This window comes from Rhinopithecus bieti, unplaced genomic scaffold, assembly GCF_001698545.2.
Source record: "Rhinopithecus bieti isolate Rb0 unplaced genomic scaffold, ASM169854v2 scaffold_41913, whole genome shotgun sequence".
Classification (NCBI taxonomy): Eukaryota; Metazoa; Chordata; class Mammalia; order Primates; family Cercopithecidae; genus Rhinopithecus; species Rhinopithecus bieti.
In genome coordinates, this window is record NW_016818964.1 from 2,615,384 (window position 1) to 2,623,565 (window position 8,182).

The 8,182-nt window shown below is 52.7% G+C and overlaps 1 long non-coding RNA gene across 1 annotated transcript; it reads right to left on the minus strand.

Moving 5' to 3' along the window:
* Positions 1-2,889: 2,889 nt before the first annotated feature.
* On the minus strand, positions 2,890-7,398 carry LOC108519059 (uncharacterized). The gene is made up of 3 exons (XR_001882509.1): positions 7,318-7,398; positions 3,619-3,711; positions 2,890-3,468 (listed from the first exon to the last, which is right to left on the minus strand). It is a non-coding gene; the product is annotated as an uncharacterized LOC108519059 (long non-coding RNA).
* Positions 7,399-8,182: the final 784 nt, after the last annotated feature.

Genomic DNA, 8,182 nt, shown 5'->3' on the forward strand with positions numbered 1-8,182 from the left:
AAATACAGAGGCAGAAACTATGCAACTGATCAACCTGCAAGGGAGTGGGAAGAAGAATGTGGCCACCACAGGAAAGCCCCAGGACTCACACCTGGCACCAATGTGGGTTTCACTCTCCCAAGCCTAAATAGAACCTGCCCTCCCTTACTCTACCCCCTCACCCAGCATTATCCTCCCTGCTGACCTATTCTATGTTTATCTCCCATATGTGTGTTGCCTGTTTCTCCCATCTAGAATACTTGGTCCTTCTGTTCACTGCTGTGTGTCGGTGCCTATAGCAGTGCCTGGCACATAAGAGATGGTCATTCCCTTAACTGTTGGACATGTGTGCTCACTCAAGCCCATGGCCCCTGGGGCAGAATTGGGAGGGGCCTTGGTTCTGCCTGCCAGCCCGAGCCTGGCTGGTGGCTACAAAGACACACACACACACACACTTTATGTCTCTCCCTTCCAGACATCCTTCTCTGTTTATTTCAGCCTGAATGCCCAGGAATAAAGGAGTGCGTGTATGTACTGGAGAGGCCATTTGCAGGGCCCCATACCCAGTCGGGTCTGGGGGAACCAAGACCAGCACATGTTTCTATGATAGTGACACCTCTTCCAGAAGGAGGGAAGGAGAGAGTGGTGGAGGAAGAGCCAGCCAAGAGCCCCCTGGAGCTGAGCTGTGAGTCAGTGCCAAGTCCTGGGCGGACTCCAACCCAGCAATGGAACATCATCCACTAAAATAAGCACCCCTGCGGTCCTGGCGTCCTGGCTCCCAGCCCTGGCTGCCTCTTGCTATCAGTTTATTTGGGTTTCAAATAACCAAGATGAAGATGGACAGACAAGAGTCTGATCCTCACCCTGGGCAGTGTTCTGAAGGGGGATGGGCAGAGGCAGACAGCAAGGCATGGGGGAAGCCAGACAAAGGCCCCAGGTCCTGGGAGGGAGAAAGGAGTGTCCATGGAAGGGGAGGAGAGGATCCAGGGAAAGAGTGAGACGTCCTCTCTTCCTTCTTCAAAATGGGCCTTTGCTCTGGAGCAATCAGGAACCAGCCCCCAGCTTACCTCCCAGTTCAGAGGGCCAAGCCAGGTCCCAGGGAGAGAAGACAGTGTTCCCCATTTATCGAGAGCAGAGCAAGGGAAGAACCCATATGCCTCTGATGGGAGAGAAGGGGCAGGGCAGCCTCCCAGCCTATGGCATTCTACATGTAGGGGGACACCCACTAGGGTGAGGCTCCATTATCCGGCAATGTCCCCTAGGGACCGGCAAAGGGCTGCCTGCAGTTGGCTCAGGGTGGCATTGGAGGCCTCCCCTCCTGTGTCTCCTGCTGTGCCCAGACCCCACCAGGCCTAACCCTGGCCCTGTTCTCTCCAACACCCACATGCATGTAGAGGGGGGCACCAGCAGGATTTCATAAGGGTGTCACCCAAGTTAGCAGATCTGAGGAGCAAAGTCCATTGCAGGACACTGGGCTGTTTGCAGCTGGCTGGGGGTTTCCTTCAGGCAAGAGTAGCCAAGACAGAAGAGTAGGACAGAAAGAATGGGCAGAGCTATGACCTCAGCCTTCCTTGCAAGCCTCTGTTGTAAACCCCAGCCCCTCGTACAAATCTCCAGCCATCCTCGACTGGTAAGTTGTCTGATTTAGCCACTATCTCTGCCCATTTCAGCCCTTGGTAAGGACCCCTCCACAGCAGAAGCCCTGGCCTGTGAAGCCCAGGACTGTCTCTCATGAATACCTTGCCCCTGGTGGGAGTGCCTACCTGGTCCTGGGCTTCCCGCTTGGGGGTGTGCTTCTCGAACCCCGTGCAGATGGTGTCTTCCTTATTGAAGACACCACCCATGTGCAATCCGAATTAGCACCACCCCATCCAGTTTCCAGCCCGGGCAATGGAGTCAGATGATCCCAGTCTGTTCCTTGAATGCTGTGGGTCCCCAGCTGCAGCCCTGCAACTCTCTGGATTCAGCTTCCTCTTCTGAAAATGGGGGAATGATGACTCTCTCCCATGGTTGTTAGGCGGATTAAATGAGATCCCAGGACTCAGTAGTAGATACCCACTAATCACACCTCTTCCTCCCCACCTGCCGTCTTCAGGACTTGAGCTGCACTTTCCTGGAGGCCACTGGCTCTATTGTCTAGCCAAGTCACTTGGTCCCCTCCAGGGCTCAATCTCATCCTGCCTGAATCACCCTTGGGAACTCAGGGACAAAATTAAACCCTGAGTGGCCCACAGGCCCAAGTTAGCTGCTGAGAACAGGTTTTCCATGAGCTGGAGCTCTCTGCTGCCCTTTGGCTGGGGGGAAAGGCCTCTCCCACAGGAGGCTAGAGTGCAGCAGCCCAGCCTCCTCTGCCGGGATGCTCTGTGGCTGGATCGGACCCTGCACATCCTGCTGGATACAACAGCTCCGGGCCATGTGGGCAGAGCTGAGGTCAGACCGGTCTCCTCCAGCACTAACTCTGATTGGCAGATGGGAAGGAGGGTGCCTCGTGGACATAGTCCCTGGCTCAGCCATTCTGGAGCCTGAGCTCGCAGGAAGCAAAACGATTCACCTGCTCCAGACAGGCAGCTGTTACCCATTTGGCACCTATGTGGGGGGGGAGTGGGGAGGTGCCTCCAGCTGGAGGGTAACTGCTCTCAGCTTCGCCTTTCACCCTTGGACTTGCTCCCCAGGTGTACTAGTGTATTCTCACGCTTCTGTGAAGGAATACCTGACTGGGTAATTTATAAAGGAAAGAGGTTTAATTGACTCACAGTTCTGCATGGCTGGGCAGACCTCGGGAATCTTACAATCATGATGGAAGGTGAAGGAGAAGCAAAGACCCTCTTCACATGATGTCAGGAGAGAGAATGAGTGCCCAGTGAAGAAAGAAGCCCTTTATAAAACAATCAAATCTCGTGAGAACTAACTCACTATCACGAGAACAGGACAGAGGAAACTGCTCCATGAGTCAATTATCTCCACCCCGTCCCTCCCAAGACACCTGGGGATTCTGGGAACTACAATTCAAGATGAGAGTTGGGTGGGGACACAGCCAAACCATATCACTGGGGAATCCCAAGTGATCAGTGGTGAGCATCGCAGAGGTGTCAGCCAGACCCTTGGTGAGGAAGGCCGGCATTCTGGGTGTGAGGCAGGGCTGGGATGCAGGGTTGGGTCAAGGGTCCTGATGACCTGCAGTTGGGCCACTTCTCCTATTCCCTGCAGGTAGGAAGGGATGGGGCAGGGAACGCCCATTTACCAGCCCTCTCCTGGGATCTGGACACTTGCACAGCCATCCTGCGAGGGAGGCTTTATCATCCTGATGTTATGGATGAGGAGCTGAGGCCCTCATGGGACTTGCCTGAACTCAGTGACGGTGGGATCTCCAGCCACGCAGCCTCCATCCTGCAGAGGACCGAAAGATCAGAACAGCCAGGAATGTCAGATCCGGGAGCTCCTTGCAGTTCATGTTCCAACATCGTTTTCCTGAAGAAAGGGGAAGCGAGTCTGGAGAACAAGAGGGGCTTGTCAAGCCTTTGTAGGAGCCATGACTTCCAGAAACCCACGGAGTGCTTTTCCATAGCTTCCTCCCATGGTAATCTCATCATGCCATAGACCTTAAATTCAGGTTGTGGGGCACATTGGCAGGAACCTCACCACACTGGAGAAGGTTGAGCCCAGATGGCAGGCTGGACTTCCTCATGGGCACATTCAAGATGCCTGCTACCTCCTGGAGACTCCCAGAAATGCCTAGGGGTGAGGAGGTTGTGGTTAGCAACGGATCACAAACCTCAGGAAGGAGCCAGGGGCTTCAAGCCCAGGCAACTCGGGTGTCAATGTCATTGTGCCTCATTGTTCCCAACCACAGGAGATCAGACTGAGGGCCACTCCCAGCACAGACTCGCTGGTAATGTGACTGCCCCAGATCCCTCTTCAGAACCAAGTGGCTAAGAGCCTAGACTCTGGAGTCATCTGCCAGCTCAACCACTTGCTAGCTGTGTGACCTTGGAAAGCCTACTTAACTTCTCTGCCTTGGTTTCCTGATATACATTGCAGGGAGGAGGAGAATAATATCCATAGCTCACAGGAAGTTTGCAAAGATTAAATTATATGACATAGTACCCCCAAACATTCTGTGTATATATATGTGTATGTGTATTGTATACGTATACACTCATATATATGTGTATATATTAATATAATATATGCATAGTATACAATACGAGTTATATATAATTTATATATAGTATTCATATATGTATATATCCATATATGTGTGTTCATATTCGTATATGTATATATCCCTTAGAATAAAGACTTATAAATGTTAGAGGTTGTTATTAGCTTAAACTTGCTGACAGAGACAGAGGGGATGGTGGTCAGCTGGAGACAGTGGTTCTTAACTGGGGACAATTCCTGAAGACATTTTGGGTTGCCACAACTTGGGAGAAAGGGGAGGATGCTCTTGGCATCTAGTAGGCAGAGGCCAGGGATGCTGCTAAACATCCTGCAATGCACCAGGCAGGACCCACACCTGCCCCCCACCACCCCATAGAATTAGGGCCCAAATGTCCACAGTGCCATGGGGAAGAAGCCTGGCTGAAGAGCAGGGGCAGTGGGAAGTGGCTCTTAGGGAGTGGAACGGGGCCTGGGCCAAGCTGACAAAGGGGTAGCTTTGGATTTCGGGAATAGCTGCCACCAGGAGAACTGAGCGGATTTCCAGCGCCTTGTGACTGTTATATAATGGGATGATTCACTGAATGGGGCTCGTAAACCAGCTCTGAAGGCCACCAGCAGGGGAACACGTGGTTGTGGTTTGAGCAGCACAGAAAGAACAGCCATAGTGACCACGTGCAGGTAGGGGTCCTCCTTCAAGCAGGAAAGGGGAGCCCTAGGCAGGTCTCAGCCCTGCTTGTAGCTGGTGCATTCAGACACACACACACACACACACAGACACACACACACAGACACACACACACACAGATGGTGCTTAGCTGACAGGATATCACACACACATAGTTTACATTATTTAAGTGAAGAGGTGGATTTAACCCACCAGTTAGTACAACAGTGGACAAATGATGTAGTCTTTTTTTGAGACAGAGTCTTGCTCTGTTGCCCAGGCTGAAGTGCAGTGGTGCAATCTTGGCTCAGTGCAACCTCTGCCTCCCAGGTTCAAGCGATTCTCCTGCCTCAGCCTCCTGAGTATCTGGGATTACAGACATCTGCCACCACATGCAGCTAAATTTTGTATTTTTAGTAGAGACAGGATTTCACCATCTTGGCCAGGTTGGTCTCAAACACCTGACCTCAGGTAATCTGCCCGCCTCAGCCTCCCAAAGTGCTGAGATTACAGATGTAAGCCTCTGCACCCAGCCAAACTAGTCTTATAAAAATGTTAAGTACCTGTTGAAGTCTCCTGTTTTCTACAAATACAGCACTCCATCTCTTTCTTGGTGCACATGTGTGCAGGTGCATGTGTAGATGCCCCATTGTGTGCACATATGAGCACATGTGAGACGTGTAAACTAACAACTCTGCAGGCATGTGAGGCACCTCACACATTGGAAAGAACTTGAGCCTAACCACCAGTGTGCTGCTCTTCAGGCTTCTGGAAAGTTCTGACCCTATGCAAACCTTTCCCCTCTGCAGATCCCTGAGAAATGGAGGAAGGAAGGGAGTGCACTGTGGAGCTCGTAGGAATACAGGCCCTTCCACCCTCTGAGTGCCTCTGACACCAGATGAGCAACTGGAAGTTGCTGCATCTACCAATCTTTTTTCTCTGAGAATAAAAATTCTAATCATAAGTCAGTTGGAATTTAAATCAAGTGTACCTAAATATTTTCAAAACAGAAATAAAACTGGGATAATTATTTTGGAAGAGTTTGTGAATCCTGGGATGCAACTTCCTGTCCCACATCATTTCAAAATAATTGGTTGTTGGAGAAAATTCAGCCTCTGGGCCTGGTGGCTCACATCTATAATCCCAGCACTTTGGGAGGCCGAGGCAGACAGAGTTTGAGACCATCCTGAGCAACCTGGTGAAACTCCGTCTCTACAAAAAATACAAAAATTAGCTAGGCATGGTGGCATGCACCTGTAGTCCCAGCTACTCAGGAGGCTGAGGTGGGAGGATCACTTGAGCCCAGGAGGTGGAGGTTGCAGTGAGCTAAAGTTGCACCACTGCACTCCAGCCTGGGCAACAGAGCGAGACCCTGTCTCAAAAAAAAAAAAAAAAAAAAAAAAAAAAAAAAAAAAAAAAAGAATTAAATTAACATACATGTTTGCTGCCAATCTTTGTGCACACAGGTACTCTCATACACACTCGTGCACACACATGGTCTTGTACACACCTGGTAAGGTGACCTTCCAGGAAGCTCAGGGCCCCCTGGTATGAGCTGACACTGGGTGAAGAAGGTGAGGGCATGAAAAGAAAGGGCATTTGATATTGATATTTGTCATGGTCCAAAGTGGCCATCTCCATTTCACAGCTAAGGAGATGGAAGCACAGAGACTTCAAAACATGCTTCTAGGTTCAGTCCCTTAATGCAGGGTCCAGATTTTTCTCTTTCCTTGCCCTTTCTCCCTTACTTCCCACTTTTCCTGGTGCCACTGAAGCCGGCCACATCCCCTGCAAACTGCACTGTCATAGCTCTTGGCCTGGCTCCTGGAGAGCGTGTGACCTGGGCAGTCACATCGACAGCCAGGGCTGTGCCCCGAGGGTGGATACCCCGCAGCCTACAGGGCACTTGCCAGCCCCGGGCTCCTGGAACAAGTGCTGACTGGATGCTGGTGCATGGCCTGCCCATGGCCCTCCTGGCGGTCCAGCTGGCCTCTCTGTCTTTGCCCTGCCCTCAGGGGCTCTGGCTTTATATTTAACAACATTGCCTGGCCCAGTGGGATCAAATGTCTGCTGTGCCACATGTCCCAGGAAAGGACTGCAGAGGCCTTCAGAGGATCTCCAGGCTGCAGTGCTCAGAGGTCTGGTTTCTGACCCAGGTGCCTGTCCAACCCGAGGGCTGCTACATCGCCTTTTGGGAAAGGCTGGCCTGGAGAGAATGAAAGCAGGCTACAGGTGACTGCATTTTGCCAGATCTTGGTAGGGCCTCTGCGGCCTCTGTGGTCAGCCCCAGACGACTTGCACAGCCTCCTCTTCCTCATGGCTCTGCCTCTGCCCCACCGTCTGTCCATCCGTGTCTGGCCTGTTGAACCCTTTTGGGCTTGGAATGCCCTTTCCCTTGGGCCATGTGGGCCCTGGGAGCAGCTGGCATGGGGTTGGTGTGGGCGCTGGTCCAGCAGCCTGGCTCCCTCCCTCTTCCCTCCACTCTCTGGAGGCGGGCAGCCCCAGGTCCTCACCTGTGACGCAGGAGTCAGGACAGCAGCAGCTTCCTCACAGGCAGGAGTGAGGCTTCAAAGAGGTAACACTCCAGCAAGTCCATGACAGGGGCTGCAGGAGGCGAGTGCCCAATAAGTGGAACTATTATTATTTTTATCTTCAAGGCACAGATTAAATGCCACGAACCCTGCTAAGTGCCAGAAGCAGTGTCAGCTCCTGGAATATACACTTCCTACCCACAGGAGGTACAGCCTCAGGGAGGACAGAGTGGGAGGGAGGTGGAAAGGAGGGAGTGGGGGAGGGGAGGGGCCAGGGAGAAACAGTAGGGGGGTGGGGCATCTGGAAGGAGGAGTGAGAGGAGGGGTGGGGCCAGAGAGGAGAGGAGGGAATGGGAGGAAAGGGGTGGAAGGAGGGGTGAAGATCAGGGAGAAAAAAAGTGAGTGGTGGGGGAGTCTAGAAGGAGGCGTTGGAGGAGGGGTGGGGCCAGAGAGGAGGGAATGGGAGGAGGGGATGGGAGGAAAGGATGGAGGAGCGGATGGGAGGAGAGAATGGGAAGAGGGGATAGTAGGAGGGAATGGGAGGAAAGGATGGAAGGAGGGAAAGGGAGGAGGAGATGGGAGGAGGGGATGAGAAGAGTAGATGGGAGGAGGAGATGGGAGGAGAGGATGGGAGGAGGGGATGGGAGGAGGCAATGGGAAGAGGGGATGGGAGGAGGGGATGGGAGAGGGGTAGGAGGAGGGGATGGGAAAGAGGGTGGGATACGGTATGGAAGAGGGGATGGGAGAGGGAGTGGGAGATGGGATGGGAGGAGGGAATGGGAATGGGCCTGAGGTCCCTGTTTCCTTTCTGACTGCTGGTGGGGACCTGTTCTTAGCTCCTAGTGGC